The sequence below is a fragment of the Rhineura floridana genome, chromosome 20 (assembly GCF_030035675.1).
Source record: "Rhineura floridana isolate rRhiFlo1 chromosome 20, rRhiFlo1.hap2, whole genome shotgun sequence".
Lineage (NCBI taxonomy): Eukaryota > Metazoa > Chordata > Lepidosauria > Squamata > Rhineuridae > Rhineura > Rhineura floridana.
Window position 1 is genome coordinate 9,100,984 of NC_084499.1, and position 26,996 is coordinate 9,127,979.

Below are 26,996 nucleotides of genomic sequence, written 5' to 3' on the forward strand. Positions count from 1 at the left end.
CATTTTAGGGTAAAACATGTTTAGAAATGTGTATACTGAGATAACATACTATTTAAATATTATTTTGTTATAGAATTCTTTTAAAATATTGTTGTGGCTGCCTGTCTGTGGAGTGACCTCCCCATTGACATCCACCTGACACATTCATTGACATCTTTTTAGCACCTTGTAAAGACTTCCCTTTTTTCCAGAGCATCTGATGGACTGAGCTGATTCTCTTTTGTTGTTAGTGTGCTTCTAAAGCTTCCTATGGTTGTTACAATGTGTGTGTGTTTTGTATGTTGTATGAAAATGTTAATGTTTTATATTAATTTGTCTCCTCCATCCCCTGGTATAATATATTTATGTTTATGTTTTAAATGTAAATGGCTTGGGGACCTTTTAAGTAACAAGCAGCTAATAAGGTTGTTGTTATTATTCCATACAGTTGTTATTTTTTAAAAAAAATGTGGAATAGGACAGGGTGGACTTATGAACATATGCACAATTGACAAAGACCAATTCCTTGACATTTTGGACTGAAACCCAGAGTGGATTCTACTGCCCCACTGACATGGAGCCACCAGCCACCACTGCCAGGGGTAGCCAATCCTGTTGGACTCCAACTCCCATCAGTCCCATTCAGCATGGTCAATGTTCAGTGATGATGGAAGTCCAACAAAATATGGAGGCACCACATTGGCTACCCCACCATAACCTACCAAAAACTGTGCTACACTGCAGAATATAGAAACCTGCCTTGTTCTGACTCAGACCATTGGTCTGTACAGCTCAGAATTGTCTACACTTACTGGCAGTGGCTCTCCAGGGTTTGAGGCAGGAGTCCCTCTCAGCCCAACCTGGAGATGCCAGGAACTGAACCCAGGACCTTCTGCATGAAGAGAAGATACTATCACAGTGAGCTAAGGCTCTTTTCCAGAGGATCCATCAGAGTTCAAGGATGCATTCCAGCTAGGTAAAAACACTCGAGGGGGGGTATGAAACAGGCCTGATGAGGGGTGTGGCCTGTTGAAAAGGGAAGACAAAAGGTTCACTGCTTCTGAACTAGAACCTCCAGATTCAGAGCACTGAATATGGCACTGAATATTGAGTGGTAGCAACAGCAGGAAAGACCTATTATCTTCCTTTTTCATTTGTGGGCTTCCCAAAGGCATTACACTGACTGCTGCATTAAATAAGATGGTGGACTAGGTGGACTTTATCAAGGCTCTCCTTTAGTCAGGGATGGGGAATCTGTGGCCCTCCGGATGTTGCTGGACTGCAACTTCCATCAACCCTGCTGCCTGGGACTGATGGGAGTTGGTCGTGCGAGTTGGGACTGATGGGAGCTGTAGTCCAGCAACACCTGGAGAGCCACAGGTCCCCCACCCATGTCATACAACACTGGCTTTCTAAGACGTGGCTGAATGGGAAAGGACCAATCTTAGAAACACCTACCCCAGGACAGATATTTTCAGGGTAAGGGGTGTAGCACAGTGGCATCTCCAAGTAGGGCTGGGAATATACCCAGTCCGGAATCCTGGAGAGCTCCTGCTTAGCCAGCATAGACAATACTGAGCTGCATGGATCAATGGTCTGATTCAGCATAAGGCAGCTTCCTATGTTCCTATCTGGAGGACCAGAAGTTCTCCATCCGGTTCTTATCCTTAGGAGCCTCTCACAAATTTACAGGCAAGTATGAGTGAACTGATTTTAATCCAGTTTCTGGGTAGATGTGGCCAGAGAAGATCCTTGTACAGTAAAGAGAATTTAAAAGGGGGGGGGAACCAAGCAGAAAGAAATGAATGAGAAACATCCCCATTCTGGGAATTCTGCCCATCCCCTTCTATGCCCTGCCCCAATTTATGTAAAGGAGGGCCAGATGGCTAATGATCGCGAGATGTTGGAAGATGTGTGGTCTGTGAGTGCTCCAGGAGACCCAGCTTACTTGTACAGGAGTCAGCAATTTTCCAAAGCTCCCGGCCCTCCATTTATCTCCAGGGGGCAGCTTAAACAACCAAGAGATGCTCATTTGACTTTCTGCATTTTGCTCATTGGCAGAAGTATCTGCATGAATCAGAAAGCATAAAGGGAGAAACCATAGCGAGGCACAGAGCAGCCATTTCCAACATAATTGCCCTCCCCCCACTCTCCACATGCCCGTGCAAAGAGGGCTGTGCAACAGGTGGGCTCACTGCAGGCCCTGCTCCCTGGCCTGCCTCCTATCCGCATCTAGTGCTGACTCTCAATAAGGGGAACCGAATAATCCTTGCTCTTGTGTTTGCCCCTCTGCCTCCAGATAACCAATTTCCAAGCATATTCCAGTGCCTCATGTAAAGAGCTGCCAACTCCTGCTGCCAGAATAGGATGATATGGTCTTAGGACTGGAGTGGGGATAGAGATGGAGGAGAAATTTGATGTGGTTCACATTTAAAGCTGCATCTATCAAATATGCACTTTCCAAACTGAGAACTGAAACACAGCTATTCTTCAACATTCACACTTATTTGAATTTTACAATGCAATTATCCAACCAAACAAAAATGCATATATTAGGGGAAAATATACCTAAAATTGATTCATTAATGAAAATGACACACAAAAATGGATTGTATTAGGTTAGTATATACAAGAGAATGCAGCTTTTGGGCTGGGGGGAGTTATTCACACCTGTTCCAGAGAGAATCCAGGACAGCAAGCTAGGAAGAACCTCCACTATTGGAATCTGCAGCATTTGGGGACACATTGCCCCCTGCCTGGGATTGCCTCCATCTTTTGGACCTCTCACCATCACCTTATACATCCAAAGAAAAGTGACAGCAAGGGACCTAGGCAGAAGCCCCTTTCAGTAAACGGAACCAAGCTTCTATTTCCATAACACTGCTCCAGAGGCACTGTTCCTGACCTAAGCATTTTCAGGATCAGGAGTTCACTGGTGAAACAGAAAGAACAAGACTTCAAGGCTTACTATAAAATCCATCAGTTGCCATCTGGATTCTGCTGGGATGACACCTAAATCAGCCTTTGCAAACTGGTGTTCTCCAGATGGTTTGGACTACAAATCTCATCAGCCCTAGCCAGCACGGCTGAGGCTGATGGGGAGGAAAGTCCAAAACTCTTGGAGAGCACCAGCTGGGCAAAGATCTGTCTATGTTGTACAGTTCCTTGGAATGAGTGCTACCTCCTGATTGGACAGCTCCTCTGCTGTTCAGCACTCTGACCCTAAGATTCTGACTATTGCCTTTCAGAACGTAAGAAGAGCTCTGCTGGATCAGATGTACAAAATCTTGTCCAGCTTCCTATTTCCCATAGTGGCCAATTGGATGCAACAGGCATGGGTCAATTCACATTTGGGTGTTGTAACACAGCAAACCTTGGATGCCTCATAAAGCAATATAGGACCAGGACAACATGGGGATCTTTGCTGCTCCCAGGCACTCTGGGTTGTATTAAATGCTAGTCCTTCTCAAAGCAGACCCACTGAAATTAATGAGCATTACTAATTTAGGATTATTAATTTAAATGGGCAAAGTCTGAGCAGAATGTAGTTGGATACGTCCCTTAGAAGGGACCCATTCCTTGGGGGATGAGCAGCTATCCTCTCGTGCCGAGGATATATCTCCAGGGGGTGGAGGGATCCTTGTAGTGGGTGATTCGATCATTAGGAACATAGACAGTGGGGTGTGTGATGGGCATGTAGACCGCAAGGTGTTTTGCCTGCCTGGTGCAAAGGTTGCGGATATCGCCCGTCGTTTAGATAGTTTGGTAGACAGTGCTGGGAAGGAGTCAGTGGTCGTGGTGCACGTTGGCACCAACGACATGGGGAAATGCAGCCGTGAGGTCCTGGAAGCAAAATTTAGGTTGCTAGGTAGGATGCTGAAAGCCAGGACCTCCAAGGTGGCTTTCTCTGAAATGCTACCAGTTCCACGCCAAGGCCCAGCCAGACAGGCCCAGCTTCGCAGTCTCAATGCGTGGATGAGACGATGGTGTCGGGTGGAAGGGTTTGGATTTGTTAGGCACTGGGGAACATTTTGGGACAAGCCGGGCCTGTACAAAAGGGACGGGCTCCACTTGAACCAGAATGGAACCAGACTGCTGGCACTTAAAATGAAAAAGGTGGCAGAGCAGCTTTTAAACTGACTGAGGGGGGAAACCCGACAGGAGCTGAGAAAGGCCCGGTTTGGAATAAACCTCCCCCCTGGGATAAAAACCAAAGAAATGATGAAATTTTAAAAGGGGTAGGCCTAGAAGTAGGCATTGTGAGAGCAGGGGCACAGGATATAAATTCAGAAGAGCAAAATTACCACAGGCCTAACCACAAGTGCCAAAGACACTTGAAGAGAGACACTGCTTACAAGTGCCTGTACGCTAATGCTAGGAGCCTGCGAACCAAGATGGGAGAACTGGAGTGCTTGGTCTTAGAGGAGAGCATTGATATAGTGAGCATAACCGAGACCTGGTGGAATGGAGAAAACCAGTGGGATACGGTTATCCCTGGATATAAACTATATCGGAAGGACAGGGAAGGACGTATTGGTGGCAGAGTCGCTCTATACGTAAAAGAAGGCATTGAATCCAGCAAGCTCAAAACCCCAAAAGAGGCAGACTCCTCCATAGAATCGTTGTGGGTGGTGATACCATGCCCCAGGAGGGACTTAATACTGGGAACGATCTATCGTCCCCCTGATCAAAATGCTCAGGGAGACCTTGAGATGAGATATGAAATTGAGGAAGCATCCAAACTAGGAAATGTGGTAGTAATGGGTGACTTCAACTACCCGGACATAGACTGGCTGCATATGTGTTCCAGTCATGACAAAGAAACAAAGTTTCTAGATATTCTAAATGACTATTCCCTAGACCAGTTGGTCATGGAACCGACCAGAGGGACGGCAACCCTGGACTTAATCCTCAGTGGGGACCGGGACCTGGTGCGAGATGTAAGTGTTGTTGAACCTATTGGGAGCAGTGACCACAGTGCTATTAAATTAAACATACATGTAACTGGCCAATTGCCAAGAAAATCCAACACGGTCACATTCGACTTCAAAAGAGGAAACTTCACAAAAATGAGGGGATTGGTAAAAAGAAAGCTGAAAAACAAAGTCCAGAGGGTCACATCACTCAAAAATGCTTGGAAGTTGTTTAAAAACACTATATTAGAAGCTCAACTGGAGTGCGTACCGCAGATCAGAAAAGGTACCGCCAGGGCCAAGAAGATGCCAGCATGGTTAACGAGCAAAGTCAAGGAAGCTCTTAGAGGCAAAAAGTCTTCCTTCAAAAAATGGAAGTCTTGTCCAAATGAAGAAAATAAAAAAGAACACAAACTCTGGCAAAAGAAATGCAAGAAGACAATAAGGGATGCTAAAAAAGAATTTGAGGAGCACATTGCTAAGAACATAAAAACCAACAACAAAAAATTCTATAAATACATTCAAAGCAGGAGACCATCTAGGGAGACAATTGGACCCTTGGATGATAAGGGAGTCAAAGGTGTCCTAAAGAACGATAAGGAGATTGCAGAGAAGCTAAATGAATTCTTTGCATCTGTCTTCACAGTGGAAGATATAGGGCAGATCCCTGAACTTGAACTAACATTTGCAGGAAGGGATTCTGAGGAACTGAGACAAATAGTGGTAACGAGAGAGGAAGTTCTAAGCTTAATGGACAATATAAAAACTGACAAATCACCGGGCCCGGATGGCATCCACCCGAGAGTTCTCAAAGAACTCAAAGGTGAAATTGCTGATCTGCTAACTAAAATATGTAACTTGTCCCTTGGGTCCTCCTCCGTGCCTGAGGACTGGAAAGTGGCAAATGTAACGCCAATCTTCAAAAAGGGATCCAGAGGGGATCCCGGAAATTACAGGCCAGTTAGCTTAACTTCTGTCCCTGGAAAACTGGTAGAAAGTATTATTAAAGCTAGATTAACTAAGCACATAGAAGAACAAGCCTTGCTGAAGCAGAGCCAGCATGGCTTCTGCAAGGGAAAGTCCTGTCTCAGTAACCTATTAGAATTCTTTGAGAGTGTCAACAAGCATATAGATAGAGGTGATCCAGTGGACATAGTGTACTTAGACTTTCAAAAAGCGTTTGACAAGGTACCTCACCAAAGGCTTCTGAGGAAGCTTAGCAGTCATGGAATAAGAGGAGAGGTCCTCTTATGGATAAGGAATTGGTTAAGAAGCAGAAAGCAGAGAGTAGGAATAAACGGACAGTTCTCCCAATGGAGGGCTGTAGAAAGTGGAGTCCCTCAAGGATCGGTATTGGGACCTGTACTTTTCAACTTGTTCATTAATGACCTAGAATTAGGAGTGAGCAGTGAAGTGGCCAAGTTTGCTGACGACACTAAATTGTTCAGGGTTGTTAAAACAAAAAGGGATTGCGAAGAGCTCCAAAAAGACCTCTCCAAACTGAGTGAATGGGCGGAAAAATGGCAAATGCAATTCAATATAAACAAGTGTAAAATTATGCATATTGGAGCAAAAAATCTGAATTTCACATATACGCTCATGGGGTCTGAACTGGTGGTGACCGACCAGGAGAGAGACCTCGGGGTTGTGGTGGACAGCACGATGAAAATGTCGACCCAGTGTGCAGCAGCTGTGAAAAAGGCAAATTCCATGCTAGCGATAATTAGGAAAGGTATTGAAAATAAAACAGCCGATATCATAATGCCGTTGTATAAATCTATGGTGCGGCCGCATTTGGAATACTGTGTACAGTTCTGGTCGCCTCATCTCAAAAAGGATATTCTAGAGTTGGAAAAGGTTCAGAAGAGGGCAACCAGAATGATCAAGGGGATGGAGCGACTCCCTTACGAGGAAAGGTTGCAGCATTTGGGGCTTTTTAGTTTAGAGAAAAGGCGGGTCAGAGGAGACATGATAGAAGTGTATAAAATTATGCATGGCATTGAGAAAGTGGATAGAGAAAAGTTCTTCTCCCTCTCTCATAATACTAGAACTCGTGGACATTCAAAGAAGCTGAATGTTGGAAGATTCAGGACAGACAAAAGGAAGTACTTCTTTACTCAGCGCATAGTTAAACTATGGAATTTGCTCCCACAAGATGCAGTAATGGCCACCAGCTTGGATGGCTTTAAAAGAAGATTAGACAAATTCATGGAGGACAGGGCTATCAATGGCTACTAGCCATGATGGCTGTGCTCTGCCACCCTAGTCAGAGACAGGATGCTTCTGAAAACCAGTTGCCGGAAGCCTCAGGAGGGGAGAGTGTTCTTGCACTCGGGTCCTGCTTGCGGGCTTCCCCCAGGCACCTGGTTGGCCACTGTGAGAACAGGATGCTGGACTAGATGGGCCACTGGCCTGATCCAGCAGGCTCTTATGTTCTTATGTTCTTATGATACAACCCTTCATATCCTTACCTTCTCAATTTCAACCTCTCAGAGAGTTTGGTCAAGGAAGCTTGACAGGAACAAAATACGAGGGATGCTTCCCTCATATGCATTAATTCAAACCCACCTGCCCATACTTGCATAATTGACAGATCTTCTATTGTTATTTTTGGGGAAAATATGGCCTTTCCACCTATCTCATGACTCTTCTTCCAAGGTGTGTTGGCAGGGCCCTCTCCAGCCTCATCCTATAGTGCACTTATATAGGAATGGACGTGGACGAGAGCCCCCTGAGGAGCTTAAGGCATGGGCAGGGTGGTATAGGGACAATGGGCCAGATCAGGAATGAATTACTTTCTCCAACCTGAGGGCTGCATTTCCTTCCGGGCAACCCTCTGGGGGCCACATACCAGTGGTGGGGGGGCAGAGGCAAAAGGAGACAGGACAATGAATAGCAACTTTACATTTGTACAGTAAGGTAGTTTCCACACACACATTCTCTGTCATCCATCGAGGCAACCAGGCAGTGCCGGATTTAGGCATAAGCTAAACAAGCCACAGCTCAGAGCCTCACAATCCGCAGGGGCCTCAAAAAAATTCAGAATTTTTAGGGGGGGCTTTTAAAATTTTATGTGTACTGAATATATATATATATATATTAACAAAGGGCCTCCAAGCTTTATATAGCTCAGGGCCTCACCAAGTCTAAATCCGGCACTGCAACCAGGAGATGTTATCTGCATTCAATGAGACATCCTAGCCAGGCAGCAACTCTCAAGGAGGGTGCAGTACAAGGGTTAAGGGGTATGGCCTGGGAAGAGTCTGGAGGAGCAGACAGAGAGGCCTGCGCCCCCCCAGGCCAGAGGTCCCCATTCCGGGACTACATGGAATAATGGTCTGAGTTGATCACATTTCATTCTGGACACGACACTTTAAGAAGCATGCAGACAAACTGGAACAGGTTTGGAGAAGGACAACAAGGCTGATCAGGGGACTGGAAACAAAGTCCTGAATCGGGGTCTTCTAACAACTCTTAGCATCTTTCACAAACTACACTTCCCAGGAGTCTTTTAGGGAAGATGGAGTGGCAACACTGGGGGCATTCAAGAGGCAGCTGGGCAGCCACCTGTCGGGTAGGCTTTAAGTTGGATTCCTTCATTGAGCAGGGGATTGGACTCGATGGCTGTATAAGTCCCTTCCAACTCTACTATTTTATGATTCTATGATAGCTTCCTATGCACACCATGACAATTTGCTTCCAAGTTTGGAAAGCCTCATTGCCCTGATTATGGATGCGGAAGCAGCTCCGTGCAAAGGGTTAATTGCCTCTCTTTTAAATGATCCTTGGAACAAGCCCTGTGTCATGCAATGAAATGTCTGTTAGATGCTTTATATAAATGAAGCATTCCATATACCCCCTGATTATTCTCTTGCAAATGTTAAATGTGTTTTTGCTGAAGCCTCCTGCTTCCTCTTTCTTAGAGAATAATACCAACCCCTGCTGTGAGGCAGGCCTGGTATATTTTAAATAGAAACAGAAACAATTAACAAAATAGTTAATTGTTTAGAGAAGGAGAGAGAGAGAGATGGAGAGAGAGAGAGAGAGAGAGAGAGAGAGACATCAATCTCCTGGAATGTGTATGGAGACTGACACCCTTCCTGCCACCACTCCACTACCAAAAAACAATAACAATGGCTTGACTTTAATGATTTTTCTGTCTGTTTGTTTCCATTAATTTTAATCAATTTTAAAAGATCACAAATAATATAGCCAAGTGACCTTGCAGCACTTTCCAATTTTCTCAAATGTCCCTGTTGAAGAAAATTGCTATTTCAGCTTCCAGTCTATGAAATGGAATGAGAAGGACGGTCTCGATCATGGGGTGCATATTGGAGTGGAAGTAGAGGGGAGAAGGCAGAAAGGGGTGAATCAAAATTTCCAATGGGTGACAGTAAAGAGCTCCTTATTAAACGTGCATCTCCTTCTCTCCCCCTTCACTGCCAGACAACTGATGATCACTCCAGGAGGATCCAATCTCACCTGAGGTGATCCAGGTCTGCCTCAATCAGCGTAATTTGGTTCAGGATCTGGTTGGATCTTGTGCACAGCCCTAGTGTTTACACCACAGCAAGCTAGTACAGATCACACAGGGTTATATGGGAAGCCTGCAGCCACAAGCGGCCCTTAGCTAACTTTTGTTTGGCCCATGGGTCTCCTTCCTGTTCCCCAGCTGTTCCCTCCCCCCATGCTGCCAACTTATTAGCCCCAGGAATAGATGAGAACTGTCCACAGCGTTATTCTGCTGGGAAATGGGGAGGTGTGCAATGGGATCCCCACATCTCCACATGGGTAGGTATTTGTTGGGATGTAGGGACCCAAGTGCCTGCAGGAGGAAGGGGACTATCGCTGTCCAGGGAAGGAGAGCCGTTGGTGCTGCTGGCTTATATTTATTTATTTATTTATTAGATTTTTATACCGCCCAACTAGCATAGCTCTCTGGGCGGTGTACAACAGAAAATACAAATACATCTCATAAAATCCCATATTAAGCTTGCAGCTGCTTGGCTACCACCACCACCACCCTCTCCCTGTTGGACTTCTTATTTTTTTTAAAAAAAAATATTATTATTATTATTATTATTATTATTATTTTCAGTCATAGACCAGCAAATACACAATAAGTAGCACCAATAGCACACAATACCAAAATACCAAAAAAGGCAGGAGCATTTTAAAACTGTGTCACTAATAACAATATATACACATCGTGATAAAATCATAAAACAGCATTAAAATACTCGGAGTATCCTCCTCCTACAGACAATAGTGGCTGCACAGAAACTGGCCACCTTGGTGGTAACCTGAGGATTCTGATTTGCCAGCAAATAGTGTGCATAGCTTGCATCGCCAGGGTACCTGGTTCAGCATCAGGGTAGGCATGATGGCCAGGGAGGGGGGGTTGCTGTGGTCTATAGGAGTTCCATCTCCCTCTGCAAGCACCCTGTTCATGTGGCTACTGGTCTGGAGTGTTTGCACCTTATGTTGGGTCAGCGGGACAGACGGGATTCTGTTGGTGTACCGCTCACCCCGCTGCCCAACAGACTCCCTAGCTGAGCTGTTGGAGGTGGTCTCAGGTGTACTGTTGAGATCCCCCAGACTGTTGGTTCTGGGGGATGTCAACATCCATGCCGAGGCCACCTTATCTGGGGCAGCTCAGGATTTCATGGTTTCCATGACAACCATGGGACTGTCCCAATATGCCATTGGCCCAACACATGTAGCAGAGCATACTCTAGATTTAGTTTTTGCAACTGGACATGGAGTTGGTGATCTGAATGTGGGGGGTCTTGCATCAGTCCCTCTGTCATAGACAGATCACTGCTTGCTGAAGTTTAGACTTACAGCGGCTTTTCTCCTGTGCAAGGGTGGGCGACCTATTAAGTTGGTCTGCCCCCAGAGACTAATGGATCTGGATGGTTTCCAAAGGGCTCTGGGGAGTTTTCCGGCTGATAGGGCTGGCGCTCCCATTGAAACCCTGGTTGAGCTGTGGAATACAGAAATGACCCGGGCAGTTGACATGATTGCTCCTGAGCGCCCTCTCCTGTGCAGAGCTTGTACAGCTCCATGGTATACCCCAGAGCTGAGAGCAATGAAACTATCGGAGATGGCTTGAGTGCAGATGGAGACAAACTCCTGGTGGATGCAATTATACACTGGTAAGTGCCTATGGTAAGCTGTATTTAGGGGCAGTGAGGACAGCAAAAAAACAATATTTTGCTGCCACTATCGAATCATCAATGTGCCGCCCAGCGGAGCTCTTAAGGATTGTCCGGGGGCTATTACACTCTGGCCCCAGGGACATGGTAGAACCATCGAGGCCCGCTGTAATGAATTTGCTAGGCACTTCCAGGATAAAATCTTTAGCATCCGCCAGGACTTAGACTCCAGTGTTATAGCAGGTGAATCAAGCGAGGTATCCAGAGCACAGCCTTGTCCCAATTTCTTGGATGAGTTTCAGTTGGTGCAGCTTGAGGACGTTGACAAGGTGCTTGGACAGGTTCATGCAACCACTTCTGTGCTGGATCCTTGCCCTTCTTGGCTAATAAAAGCTAGCAGGGATGGAACAGCCGGCTGGGCCAGGGGAGTGATTAATGCCTCTCTGTGAGAGGGGGTGGTCCCTGGCTGCCTGAAAGAGGCAGTAGTGAGACCACTCCTTTGTGGTTAATAACAGGATGCTATATAAATAAGCTGAAAGAACAGGATGTGGTGCTCTGCTACTCTTGAAGTCACTGGGCAGATTTCAATGTGTATGTCTCTTGCTCGCCTCAAGCCTATGTCTATCAATCACATGGTCTCAGAAATATGGGGTAACTTTGGCTCTTATCACACCACCTCCTCCTCTGGCAATCTCTTCCACTGTCAGACAGCTCTTCCCATTACGAAAAGCTAACGCTTAGACAAAATCTGCTTCCCCGACATTTATTCATTTATTATTTATTAATTCTATTTCTACGCCGCCTTTTGGCCAAAAGGCCCTCAAGGCAGGTCAGAAAAACAAACAACAAGAAAAACATTTCCACTTATTGGTTCTAGCCCTGTCCTCTGGAACCACAGAGAACAATTCTGCTCCATCTTCTACAAGCCAACCCTTTTAGAGATTCTGAAGACTGCTCTCACCTTAATCTTCAAAGTCAGGTGGAACAGCTCAAGCCTCAGAAGGCTTGCTTTGTCACTGGAGCTTTTGTTTACTCTGTGTTCTTTTGAGTGCATGTGACATTTACGAAGGAGGAGTGCATATTTAGGATCTCTTAACTGCTGACATAACTCATCTATACTAGAGCGGATCCTGATTGTGCACTTAAGGACTCATAAGTGACTTGGTGGATCAGGCCAAATTCTAACCTAGTCCAGCATCCTTTACATAAATCCCAGCACTAGGTAGTCCATCATAAGATTCACTAGTGACCCACTGGTGAATCACCACCTACTTTCTGCCTGTTGCTGTATGACATCATAGAGCAAGTGAGCAAATGGCAGCTTACAGAGCTTGTGAACTGGGTAAATGACTCACTTTGTAAAACTGACAGTTTTGCTGTGACATCAGAGGATTTGCTGGATGGCAAAATTGAAATAGCTCACTGAGGTGTCTTAGGTTTACTGACTCACTGGGAAGGGTAAGAGCAAGAGAAGTGAAGCAAGAAGACAAGAGAAGCAGATATAGAAGGGAGTGACAAGGCTTACTGGCATTCTCAGCCCACTCTACTAGCAACCACACAGGAAAATGTTCAAATGTTGCATTTTGACATTTTAGAAGGCATAAAACTTTTCAGAAACATCATTAGCATTTTGGAACTGAAATTCCACCCCCAACCCCCAGTTGCCAAGTTAAAAAAATTAACATTTTGATTTTTTTTTTAGCTTTTCACACTGCCTACATCAGATTACTCATCCTTTTAGCCATTGCATTTACACACACACACACACACACACACACATCCCTCCCCTACTTCAGGCTGCACACCAATAAATGGCATTTTGGGGGGGGGTATAAAACCCTGAGCTTTCAGTGTGCAATTCACTCAAGATGAAACAGTCAAAATATTGTCAAATTTGTAAAGAATGGAAAGCCTGCATAACAAACTTGGGTTGAGAGGCATCAACACATGCATGTGTGCACACACACTCACACACTCTCTCTCACACACACAAGCATAATACATTTCATGTGAAAATGGAAATCTTAACACAAATGGTCAAAGTTTTAAAAGCAGTGAAGTGTGTCCCTTCCAATCTCCCAGTTTGAGTTGAGCAAGAATTTATCATAGCTTGTTTCTTAACAGTATTTACTGTATATGTTGCCCATGAACATTGTTCCCTCTCTTAAAGTGGGGGAGGTTGTTTGCCTCCACACACCCCTCTCCAAAGATGACTTGGGAGATTGTTCCCAAAGGGGGAGTCAAGTGGGGCCCATTGGAAAAGGGTTGGAGTGTGGCTATATAACTCTGCTTCACCCCTGAGCTCTTCTTTCTTTCTCTTCAATGTGCTTCATTCCCTCTCTAAATACTTTCTGGGCTCTGCTAGTCAGCTGTTTGAATAAGCAGGACTTCATGGAAGGTGGATTCCTTGATTGATCTTAGGGACTCTCCTTTTTGCCTACTTCAGACTGTTGGGAAGAGCGATGTGGTTTGTTGCTTTTGGGGCACTGAGTCTGGGGCAGGTGAGGCAGCGGAGGAGAGAAACAACAAGTTTACTGAGACATTATTGGATTAAGAGAACCCCTTAGGGGTCTGACAGTGCATTATGCCTTGTAGGACTTGAAGGGTGCCGTTTAGGCCTGACATGCACATTTGGGGTGAACTCTGGACAGTGGGGCCTGGGTGCACTTATTGGGTTCATATACCCAAGGGTCACCTAGCAAGGACGAGATTCAGAGGAATGGAACAAAGATGATCAAGGGACAGGAAACAAAGCCCGATGAGGAAAGTCTGAAAGAACTGGGAATGTTTAGCCTGGAGAAGAGAAGACTGAGGAGAGATATGATAGCCCTCTTCAAGTACTTGAAAGGTTGCCACACAGAGGAGGGCCGGGATCTCTTCTTGATCATTCCAGACGGCAGAACATGGAATAATGGGCTCAAATGCAGGAAGCCAGATTTCAGCTGAACATCAGGATAAACTTCCTACCTGTTAGAGGGGTGCAACAATGGAACCAATTTCCTAGGGAGGTGGTGGGCCCTCCAACACTGGAGGCATTCAAGAGGCAGCTGTACAGCCATCTGTCAAGAATGCTTTGATTTGGATCCCTGCATTGAGCAGGGGGTTAGACTTGATAGCCTTATAGGCCCCTTCCAACTTGACTATTCTATGATATGGAGGGAGTGATTTCCTTCCCATCCATTGCTGCAGAGCCACAGCCAGTGGCTGTATCAGATGCCCAGGAGTCTGGAGGGTTGCTTCCCTACTAGAATTAGCTAGATTCCTCACCTGTCCATACATTCCGAATTTGGTTAATTGGGTTAATTTGTTTGCTGGTCCTTATTTCATTGTGTTGTCTCAAGAGCCTTCTTTGCCGGTAGCAAAGTCTTCTGGGCAATAACAATAAAAATGAAATGCTATTATAAACTATAATGAGTTTGTATATTATTATTATTATATCCTCATTTACAGCATTTCACTGACTTCAGACTATGAAGCGGTTTATCAACTTGTAAAAGAAATAAATGAAATTACTAATGCTGTATAAAAACTCCAGCAGCAGAGAATAAAATCAATCATCTAAAAAGTCTGGGGAAGTGAAAAGGTCTTCACCAGGTGCCAAAACGAGCACGGAGAACACACCAGGGAACATTCCATACTTAGGGTGCCACCACTGAAGTGGCTCTCTCCACTTAATGGCCCTGGCCTCAAACTCTGAGTTAGAGGAAAAGCCAACCACTATCAAGTCTTCTGATACCACTGACTACAGAATTGGACAAGGCTCCTGATACTGATGGTTCAAAGCTCACAAAACCTAGGAATGGTGCTCTGACGCTTACAGAGCCCAAGTCAACATCACGTCCAAATCTACTCTAAGCTGTTTTAAATTGTATATTTGTTTTAATGTTTTTGATTGCTGTAAACCGCCCAGAAAGCTTCAGCTATGGGGCGGTATACATGTGCAATCAATCAATCAATCAATCAATCAATCAATCAATAAGCTGCTCCAGTTTCCCTGGGTAATCCACTAAAACCAAAGCAAACGTGGTTTTGTTCCCCGTGATCAGATACCAAAATGATTGCAGCCTTCATGAATCTGAAGACCTCATCTGCTGCTAATCTTCCTTTACTTAAAAACACTGCATGGGTTTATTGATGAAACAACCTCAAGGTCGTTTCTGTGCAACCCAGTGAAGTGACAAAGGTTTTTTTTTCCCCCTATTTGAAAAGGGGGGAAGAGGGAGATGATCAAATTGATAATAAAAGTCAGCATGATAATAAAACATTCCCCATCACATCAGTATTCATTTCAGCAAACAGAGCCTTGATGCCGTTTTGTAATATTAGCACTTGTTACAAATGTCATTGATCTATTAAGACTTTCCGAGCGTTCAAAACCCAAAGCACTGAGTGATGAGTGAAGGGAAAATATGACTAACTTGACAAGATTAGAGGCGATGTTTTCTCGTGAAATTAAATCAGATTCTAATGTTTGTGAACATGGCAGAAGGGATTATACACAGGTTTTAAAGAGCTGCCTTGTGCTGAGTTAGGCCCCCTGGTCCATCTTCTAAACTGGTTCTGTCTACTTGAAAGACTGCCAGTTCTCTCACTGCAATGTCATAGTCTGAACCTGGGATCTTATGTAAGCATGTGCTTTGCATACAATTGGGGGGAGAGACAAAAACCTACCCCCAGTTCAGTTTTCATTGTTCAATACATAATCAGACCTAGAGGGTAGTCTTTCTATGACATTGTCACAAATTGTCACCTGCACAACATTCAAATTCCAGCCAGTTACCACTTACCATTTTCCTTCTGGAAACAATAAGCACAGGGAGCATAAAACGTTAGCGGATTGGGGTAGTAAAAAACATCCCATCATTTTTCATAGAACAAATAGCACTGGAGTCATATCCACAGACAGATTCTACCTCCTCTGAGTAAGTGTTTTCTGGTTCTGGGTGTTCAGGTATTGTTAAACAGGGTTCTTCTGACACCACAACCACAAAGGTTACCTGAGGCCAGGATATCAGCCCAACATATGTTGGAAATCTCATTGGGGTAGAAAATAACCCCAAAACCATTTGTGCCATTTTTTCCCTCAACATTGGATGAAAGTGGATGAGGGACCTGTGGCTGTCCACATGTTGCTGCACCACAACACCCATGATTCCTGACCATTTGTTGGCTGTGCTGGCTGTGGCTGATGGGAGATCGGACCCAATAACATCTGAAGGGCCACTGATTTCCCATCCTGGCTCTAACCTCAGCCCAGAGGCCAAATGTGGCCCTCCAAGTCTCTCTGTCTGGCCCTTGGAAATCTACTCAGGCCACACATCTCACTAGCTCTGCTTCACACACTCCTAGACTGTGTTTGCCTTGCTCGAATGTGTCCTTGACCTCTGAAAATACCTCTTGCTTGTCTGGATGGAAGACAGAGAGAGGTATGTGTAGAAACCAGTTGACTGTAAAATTGTAACATTTTACCTTTATTGCTTTGCCCATTTTTGCCACCGCTGGCATGCGGTCCCCAGAAGGTTAGGCTGAAAAAGGCTCTCCACCTTTGCTCCAACCACAGAGATGTGGTTAAAATGTAGCTCAGTGGTAGAGCATCTGCCTTGCATGCAGAAGGTCCAAATTCAATCCCTAACTTCTCCGGGTAGGGCTGGGAGTGGCTCCTGCCTGAAACCCTGGAGAGCCACCACCAGTCAGTGTAGACAATACTGAGCTAGATGGACCAATGGTCTGACTCAGTACAAGGCACCTTCCTGTTTTCCTGTGTCCTTCCCAAAGTTCCTTTATACAAACAAGGAGTCATTTTATGTTTCATTCACATGGAAAGAAGAATAGTGAAGCCAGCTATCCAAATCTGCTCCATAAAGCAGAAGGATACCTGTGCCTGAGAACATAGAGGAGGACTTACTGTCATGGCACCACTAGAGGGAGCTACTTTCATGCATCACTGAGGTTAAGGATAGAGGGTCTATCAAGTACTGCCATGACAATCGGATCTGCTGTCCTTCTTCTCCCTCTTCCAAATCAGACCCAGAGCTTGGAAAATTTACTTTTTTGAACTACAGCTCCCATCAGCCTAATCCAGTGGCCATGTTGCCTAGGGCTGATGGGAGTTGTAGTTCAAAAAAGTAACTTTTCCAAGCTCTGAATTGACGGCCACATTGTTCAGTCCTGTTCAATAGATATCTGTGACTGTTTTTACACTGGAACAATACTTTTCCTGCCAAAGAGTTTCATGTCTGCTTTCTCTTCTACTGGGAAATCAACCCTACTAAGCGTTGGGCTCCCATACTGTGTTGGGTATCAGAAAGGAAGGGCTGTATTAAGCAAAGCTTGGAAAAGTTACTTTTTTGAACTACAACTCCTATCAAGCCCAATCCAGTGGCCATGGTGGCTGGGGCTGATGGGAGTTGTAGTTCAAAAAAGTAACTTTTCCAAGCTCTGGTATTAAGATAAATCCCACACCAAAGAAGTCATTTAAAAATAATTTATGACAATTCAGTTGACAGTCTTATGTTAATTAGTACTTGCATAGCTGTAATCCAATATTTGGTTTATGGTGTAGGAAATCTAGGTTCAGCCCTGCAAATATAGGCAGCTGCCTTATACCATGTCAGGCCATTGGTTTATCCAGCTCAGTACTGTCTATTCTGATTGGCAGTGGCTCTTCATGATTTCAGACAGATGACATTCCCAGCCCTACCTAGAGATGCCAGGGACTGGACCTGGGATTGACAGTTTTCCTTAGTACAATGCATCTTTGTATGTTATTTTATAAATATATGTATTTTTATGAACATTTAATTCTAATATATACATTTTTGTACACATTACTTGGCTCGTGAACTGCATTGCAAAATTCAGAGAAGTGTGAATTTTGAAGAGTGTCTGTGTTTCGGTTTCCATATTTGTTCACCTTTAAATGCAAACAGAATCAAATTTCTCCCCCATCCCTTATTTTAATGTGGCAGCCCCCAATGAACACCAGGCAGGCACCCACAGCATTGGCACTGAGGCACCTGCTTAAAAGTCATCTGTTCACCCAGGCTTTCCCTGAGGGTTGATCCAGCTACGCTGACATGTTAAGGTAATCTACTAATTTGTAAACCATTTGGTACCTCTTTTATGAATGTAATTTGATTGTAGATTTAAAGCCGCTCACCACCATATTTCTTCTTCTTAGTATTGTTGGGGAAGAGGCTGTAGCTCAGTGGTAGAGCAATTAGAAGGTCCCAGGTTCAATCCTCAGCATCTCCAGAGAGGAAATGCAGCTTCCCATGCATTTAGAAGTGCATATTCTGTGAGAAACTATGCTTAAAAATGCAAATGATATACATATTTACATGCAATTTTTTTTAAAAAAAAAACCTGGTTAATGTAGAAACAGGATGGAATGGATTTATGAATGAATGCATGTGAAAGTGACATTGACTGATCCATCCCTCACTAGTCCTCCTGATGCAAACCTGAGCTCCTTCTGTAGGTTCGCCTCTGATGTGCAGCCCTGATGTCATTGTATGTCACAGCTCTAACAAGATTCTTCTTGCCTTGTTTTTTACCAGTGCACAGACATTCACATGCACATTTCAATTGCCACAAAATAAAAATCCATACAAGCACTTCAAGACTGTTGGGTTTTTTTGCAGGGTTTTACCAATGAGACTAAGATCCTCTGTGGCGCAGAGTGGTAAGTGGTGGTAACGCAGCCGAAAGCTCTGCTCACGGCCGGAGTTCGATTCCAACGGAAGGAGGAAGTCGAATCTCCGGTAAAAGGGGTCAAGGTCCACTCAGCCTTCCATCCATCCGTGGTGGGTAAAATGAGTACCCGGCATACACTGGGGGGTAAAGAAAGGCCGGGGAAGGAACTGGCAATCCCACCCCATATATACGGTCTGCCTAGTAAACGTCGCAAGACATCTCCTTAAGAGTCAGCAATGACTCGCACTGCAAGTGTGGGGACACCTTTACCTTTACCTTTACCAATGAGACTATGCCCATTGGTAAAGGAGATGGAGCAATATAAATGAACTAATAGAGGGAAGGACCGTAACTCAGTGGTAGAGCATCTGCCTTGGATGCGGAAGTTCCCAGGTTCAATCCCCAGCATCTCCAGTTAGGGCAAGGAATGTCCCCTGTCTGATACCCTGGAGAGCCACTACCAGTCAGCGTAGACAGTACTGAGGTAGACGGTCCAATGGTCTGACTTGGTGAAAGACAGCTTCTCATTTTCCTATGTATACAGTTTTGTGTGTGTCTGTGTGCTTTGCAAATACTTGCAAATAAATAAATTAAACAGATGCAAGGACAGTGTCATTTATGAATGAACGCATGTGAAAGGGACATTGACTGATCCATCCCTTGCTAGTCCCCCTGATACAAAACTGAGCTCACAAGAAGGTTTTTAGATTGTAGCTTGCTCTCCCCACCCCAGCCTCTCTTTGCTGCAGTTTCTTCGGATAGGCTGAGAATTAATCGGCTAAATGTGTTCGATAAACACCGTGAGGGCGCTCTGCGGCTCCATCCTTAGCAAGGCAGCAGCTTTTTGCCTAAGAGTAATTTGGTTAGAGGACCCCTCAAGGGGCTTTGGCTGCTGCATATCTTGGAGGGAGGGGAAGGGGCTGGAAGGAGGCTGGCAAGTTTTATTTGTGTCGCTAGACAAGGTTGCTTCTCCTGGGAATCCCAATTACAGCTGAAGCTTGAAGGTGTAAATTTAAATCTTCAAACTCCACTCATCTCTACCAATGAACTCACTGGTGCCAGGGAGAAGAGTCTCTACAAAGAAAAGTACAAAACACAAGTGAGGCGAAGACCCCTTGGGAGCAGAAAATAATCAACTTTTAGAGCACAGGAAACATCACCTCTTTCCACTGACCCGCTTCTCTCCTGTTAATAATAACCGGGAATATTTATGCATTGGACCAGTTGGAGAAAATAATGTTAGAACAGGACGAGAAGATTGCAAAAGTAAGCAAGATGCAATTGTGAGCTTTCTGACACGTAAAACGTAGCTATCAAGCTGCGCTCAGGCGCCAAGTTCATTGCTGAATTATTAGGTGTAAGTTAGACTGTGTCACAGGATGTACCCTTGGCACTTCTGCAGAGCAATGTGTGAGATCCATTCAGCAGTGGAAATTAGCATAACTTTGAACAAAGTATTAAAAATATCTTACTGGTAGGGATGGGCAAATCAGGCTATTTCTGGTCTCCATCACTTCTGCATGTGTTCACCCATAAGGATGATCCATCCCATTTCCATCTTCCTTTGAGTTGTTTTTTTAAAAAATCTGTGCATTTAAATTGGTATTTAAATATGTATTTTATTGTAAAAGATGCATTTTTTGAAACTCATTTTCTCATAAGATATGCATTTTAAAAACAGATTTTAAAAAGCTACTTTGAGCCAAGTAGCCACACTGGAATATTCGGGAAGTGCAAATTCTAATGAAGAACTACATTCCAGTCAATATATTAGCTGGGGAAATATGGATCAAGTTGATTCATATGGGTATTTGCAAATATCAAATTCCTCAAGCATCCCTGCTCTACTATTTTGCATTTCTGAGCCGTTTGTTTATGGGTCATCACTTAAAGCATTCATTATCAGCTAAGTTGGTGCATATACTCGTTGTAGGTAACTTTAGACCTTACAGGAAATTTTGTATACATTTGGCATTTGGTCCATATTTTAAAACTCAATCCAGCAATACAAAAATTTATAAATATAAGATTAAAAAGCAAAACAGGGCTGAGCTGAGTGGGGAACACGGTAGTTGTGGAAGTAGTAATCCACAATGAAATTATCCTCAGTTTCAAGGAAGGGCTGCATTTTGTGTTGATCATGTTCTCCCATTGAGTGTAAGAACAGAATTCATTGCCTTCGCTCTGATTTGGCTTTGTGATACCATCACTCATTTCATTCTGATACGCTATGTGAGTGTCATGTTGTCATCCACTAGTTAAATGAGACCTGATTGGCTGATTGCTTGGATCATATAGTCAGCAAGAGGAAGTTAAAAGGCAAGCAAAACCATAGCCTTGGCCCTACTTCTCTGGGAGTAAACCCCATTGAATTCAATAGTACTTCCTTCTCCAGAGAGATGGTTAGGATTGCACTGTATAAGGGTGCATGTATAAAATTATGAATGGCATGTAGAAAGTGGGCAGAGAAAAGGGTTTTTTTTATCCTCTCATAATTCTTGGGTCTGGGGCCATCCACTGAATCTGAGTGGTGAAAAAATTCAAGACAGACAAAAGGAAGGACACAGTGCATAGTTTTAAGAGTTTTGTATACCATTCTTTATCAATACAGCAAATGATGTCCACCATCCTGGATGGATTTAAAAGGAGTTTAGATAAATTCACAGTGAATTATAAGGCTATCAATGGCTACTAGTTACAATGGCTATAAAGATTGCCTTCAGGATCAGAGGTGATGTGCCTCTGAATACCAAAGTGTGGTGTCATGCAATTATTCCCTACAATGCCTCTCTCTCCTTTGAGTGTTCTGCATGCCTAAAAGTTCACATGGTTCTCATGAGAAAGTTTAGGGAGTACAGGACAGCCAGTTGCAGTGGATAAATTAAGCAGAAATAGTCCGCCAAATCTATGAGAATTGCCCTTGTAGGGACACATTCCAGCCAGGTAAAATCATCAGAGGAGGGTGCAGAGTAGGGCCAGTGAGGGGTGTGCAGTTTAATGAGGAGGCATGTTGGAAGATTCAGGACAGACAGACAGAAGAAAGTACTTTGTCATGCTGCGCAGAGTTAAACTATGGAAGTCGCTCCCACGAGAGGCAGTGATGGCCCCCAACTCAGATGGCTTGAAAAGAGGATTAGACAAATTCACAGAGGGTAAGACTATCAGTGGCTTGGCTTTCCTTCCATAGCCGGAGGCAGTACGCTTCTGAATACCAGTTGCTGGAAACTGCAGGAGGGGAGAGTGCTCTTGCGCTCAGGTTCTTTTTTCAGGCTTCCCATGGGCAATACTTGCTTGGGCACTGTGAAACAGGATGCTGGACTAGGTGGGCCATTGGCCTGATCCAGCAGGACTCTTCTTACATTCAGGGTCCGGAGAGAGTTCTGACGGCCAGATGTACAGGCCTGGAGGGCTACATTTGACCCCTGAGCCTGACATCCCCCACCCCTGCTGTACAAGAGGTGGGGATCTTTTTTAGCCAGTGAGTCTGATCTTCTCACTTCCGCTTCTGCAGGTCAACTTTGACAGGTGGGCAGGAACAACCACCAATCATCTGGTGTCATATTGATGTCAGATGATAGGCATGTGTCAAAATCCAACACCTTGTGCAGCTCTTCTCAAATGCCCAACATGCTTTGCAATCTCTGTGCTCAGTGCTTGGGGATCGCTGTGGAGGGGGCTTTGAAGGCACTGCCAACCGACAATGCCTGCAAGACCCCTTTTGGCCAGTCTTTGACCTTACCTGCCCCATCGGCTTGGCCAAAAAGGCCTCACAGGCCAATGTGGGAGCCTGGTGGGGAGGTTCATCACCCCCGCTATATACATTTAAACACATTTATAATGCAGGTGAGCATTCTGCGTTGGACAGGGTAGTATTCTGAGCCCAGATGAGAAGGAACTCCAGCAACATAACTGGTTTCTGAAGAATGCTCAACAATGTTTTCTCATTAACAAGATGCAAGCATATACTATTCATAACTATAGTTACAGAGAGGCTTTTCTGTAGCTTTTGTGTTGTTTTTCATGGTTGAAACATCTTTTATCCATGAGGATTCTGGATTTTAAAAAGAAACAGGAGAAATAGACTACATCAGCATCGGAAGCTGCCTTACACCAAATCATTGGTTCATCTAGCTCAGTGTTCTCTAAATCAGGATGTCTAAGTTGCATATCTCGAGATATTGTTGGACTCCAACTCTTATCAGGCCCAGCCAGCATGGCTAACAATCAGTGACAATGGATAGTGGAATCCTCTAAGATACGGGGCTCCACAGGTTTCCCATCCTTAGGAATGGGAGAGAAATTTGATTCAGTTCACATGTAAAGCCAAAACTATCAATTCTACACTTTCCGAAACAATATGAGAACTGAAACGAAGTCATTCTTCCAAATTCACACGTCAAATTCTTGCAGTGGTGTTTGCAAACCAAACCATGTCTACTTAAATGCATTTATTAGGGGAAATTGTGCATAAAATAAATATATTTGTGAAAATGACCTACAAAATACATGATGTTAGAATTGTTTGTGAAATGTGTGCATTAGTCAAAACTGCAGACAAAAAAGTGTTTATTTGGAGAATCTCACACTAAAATGCTGAAGAATTTTCATTAGGATTTTTTTTTAAAAAAAATAGAAACATGCACATTGCTGCAGAAATGTGGAGAACTGAATTTGAGTGTGGAAAAATGAGCTACTGAGAGAACTGAAATGGACAGATCCTTCCATGCCTACTCATCCCTGGTCTACACTAAAAGGCAGCAGCTCTCCAAGGTTTCAGTCAGTAGTCTTCCCAACCATACCTGGAGATACCAAGGATTGAACCTGAAATCTTCTACATGCAAAGCATGTGCTCTGTAACTGTGTTCCCTCGCAGCTAATCTGCGACAATTCCCATACTCGTCTTTCCCTCCATTCCTTTCCTAGCCTGTCAACTGTCATCTTAACAAAACCAGTAAGTGACATCAAAGTATCAACTGTCCTTGGTTCTCATTTCGTGAAGGTTAACCATAAGGGCTAGAGACTTAATTAGACTTTCAAATGAACAATTTGATTGTGAAACACAAGACTACGGTCCGGGGGGGGCACCCACAACCTTAACAGATTGCCACGCGGCAGCTTAATCCAGCCCATTCCATACCAGCTTTCCCATTTCAAGATTAAAATTCCAAGCAACAAGAGGGGTAACATGTTTCACAATGAATTTTGATTGATCAAACATGATTAGCAGCTTATGAATATGGATGAGGTTTTGAAAAACAAAAGAAAGTTCAGATTGCTCCCCTCCTTCTTTAAAAATTAATTTAGATCCAAGCAACAGGAGCGGCAGCTGATATAGTGGTAAGGAGCTGGAGAGTTGGTTATAGAGAAGAATAGGTTGAAACTATGACCTTGAAAGGCCTTGCCTAGAAACTTCCTTAACTTGATCCTAAGTGAACCTCAGAATCCATAAAATGCCATTAGGGATGGACCAATCTGTCAATCTCAGGTTCTCTTCATGCCTCAGATTTCTTCCCTTCACCATGAGGTCCCAGGGCCAGCTACAACAATTTAAAAATACAGTTGAAACAGATTACAGCCAATAAAATAATGGGTTGCATCCAATGCTACTCCTATTCAGACTAGACCCATTGAAGCTCATGGCCATGGCTAATTTATGTTCATGAACTTCAATGGGTTTACTCTGAGTAGACCTTAGTTGAACATAATCCAAATATCTCTGGTGTCAAGGGCCAAGGTAGTCTTCATAATCTGACAAAAACCCTGCTGCCCTGGGCTCCTCCTGGGAGAAAGGGAGGGATATAAATTAATAAATAATAAATAAATAAAATCTACATAATGAGGTTCATTCCCTCTGTGGGGAGGGAATTCAACAGCTTTGGGCTGCCACAGAGAATGCCCTCTCCCATGCTGCCATCTCCCCAAATTTCTGAGGGTAGTGATACTGTGAAGAGGGCCCCCCCTGCTGATCTTAACACCCAAAAGGTTCTGTAGGGAAAGCAGTGGTGTTTCAGATATTTGGAGCCTAAGTCATTGAGGGCAGGGCTGGGAAACCGATGGCTTTCCAGAAGTTGCTGGGACTCCATCAGACCCAGCCAGAATGGCCAATGATTAGGGATGGTGGGAGCATTAGTCCAGCAACAACTGGAGGACAAAAGCTTCCCTAGCCCTGATTTAGGGCTTTAAACACTAATGTGAGAATCTTCAGTTGGGCCCAGAAATAAACCAGCAACCAGTCTTTTCCCACCCTTACATTCAGTTTACCCCACTGCATTCTTTTCCTCCCCAAAAAAGTCTTCATGAAAATTTATATGCATTTTCATGCACATTTTATGCCAGGTTTTTTCAGCTCCCAATGTTTAACAGCAGAAACAACAACTTCCCCTTTCATCTCTAAATTGTGCCGCTGAATTGAAGGAAGCATAGGGAGAAAGCCAGGAGTGGACTTTTGTGTGTAAATGGATTCTGAGTTCAGTTCTGGTGCAAGGGAGGCAAGGGGAATTCCTATGCTCAGTATGTACTGAGAAAGGCACTTTCTTCCTATATTCCAAGTGGATGCCTTCCTCACAGTGGGGTGGTGTAACCAGTGTCCCAACAGCAGGTGCAAGATCGAGGGGTGGGAAAATTGGCCATGATCAACGACATTCAACAAAAGTTAGGTTTCTCATTGTTTAACCATCTAAATTAATCTCCATCATCACCACCTGCTAAGCTGGTGCTCTCTTCTCACTAAAAGCAGCCCGGTCAACTACCTATAGGCGGTCCTTTAGCAGGGCTTCTCTCTTTAGTCAAAGGAAGATTTGATTGCTATGTTGATATTGAGAGCCAGTGTGGTGTAGTGGTTAGAGTGTCTGACTGGGCACTGGGAGACCAGGGTTCAATTCCCCACTGGGCCATGAAACTCACTAGGTGACTTTGGATCAGTCACTGTCTCTCAGCCTAACATACCTCACAGGGTTGTTGTGAGGGTAAAATGGGGAGGGAAAGAACTGTGTTTGTATGGCACCTTGAGCTCCTTGGAGGAAAGGTAGGATATGAATGTAATAATACATAAAAATAAAAATCGGGTAGGGATTATCCACCTTGCCTGACTGTCTGCCACCTTCATCACCATGGTTTCCAAGCATCACACTTATTACAGGAATAAACAGCTTCATGCCCAAAACAAAACTAAGGTTGTTAAGTGACAACACTTTTTTCTCACATCATTTCCAAAAAAGAAAATGATGATGATGATGATGATGAAATAACAACAAATAGACAAAAATATCTCATTGCTCACATTGCACCTTCCCCCCAAATGATTGGCACCACTCCCACCCTACTGTTGGACATGTGGATGTTTGGAGCTTGAATGCATTATTTGATTGGCCAGATTCTTTCTTCCATCCCAAAATTTATCAAGGAATATGGTAATATGAGAAATATTTAATTTTAAAAAAGGTTTAGGCAACAGATGAGCACTCAGAAGATAGCACAAGTATTCCAAAGGAATTGCTGCATGGTCCCCCACCATGTCTGAGTATTTGCTTGGGTTACAGCACTCCAGGATTTATTTATTTTTTGGTGGGGGAATGAGAGACACCCAGAGACATAGGATTATGGATGCTTAGAAGGGATCATAGCTCAGTGGTAGAGCACCTGCTTTGCAGATTCAGTTTCCCAAAATGTCAGACTAAAAGGATCAGGTAGCAGGAAATGGGAAATACTCTGTCTGAGACCTGGAGAGGTTCTGCCAAACAATGTAGACCTTCCTGGGCTAGATTTTAAGCAAGGGAAAAATGGGCTGAATGAGATTTAGAAGAAATCCGTGGAAGTGGTTGCCTGGCAACTACCATCAAGGGAAGATTGGCTTTCATCATTGACTTAGAGAACACCAGCTACTCAGCACCACTTCCCTGCCTCAGAGGATCTGCTGCCTGCCAACAGCTACCAAAAAAAGACTGCTTCCTTCATGAGCTAGGTGAGAACCAGCTGCTGAGCCCTACTTCCTTGCCCCAGTAGGACTAGTAGGATACAACTGAAGGAATGTTTAGGATACCTGAAAGGCCGTCTCATCCCTTATATACCCAGTCGATCACTGTGCTCTGCAGGTGAGGGCCTCCTGCAGATACCATCTTATCAGGAGGCCTGTTCTGCACAACATAGGAAACAGACCTTTAGTGTGGCGGCACCTACCCTGTGGACTTCCCTACCCTTAAATATTAGACAGGCTCCATCTGTGTTATATTTCTGGTGCCTATTGAAGACTTTC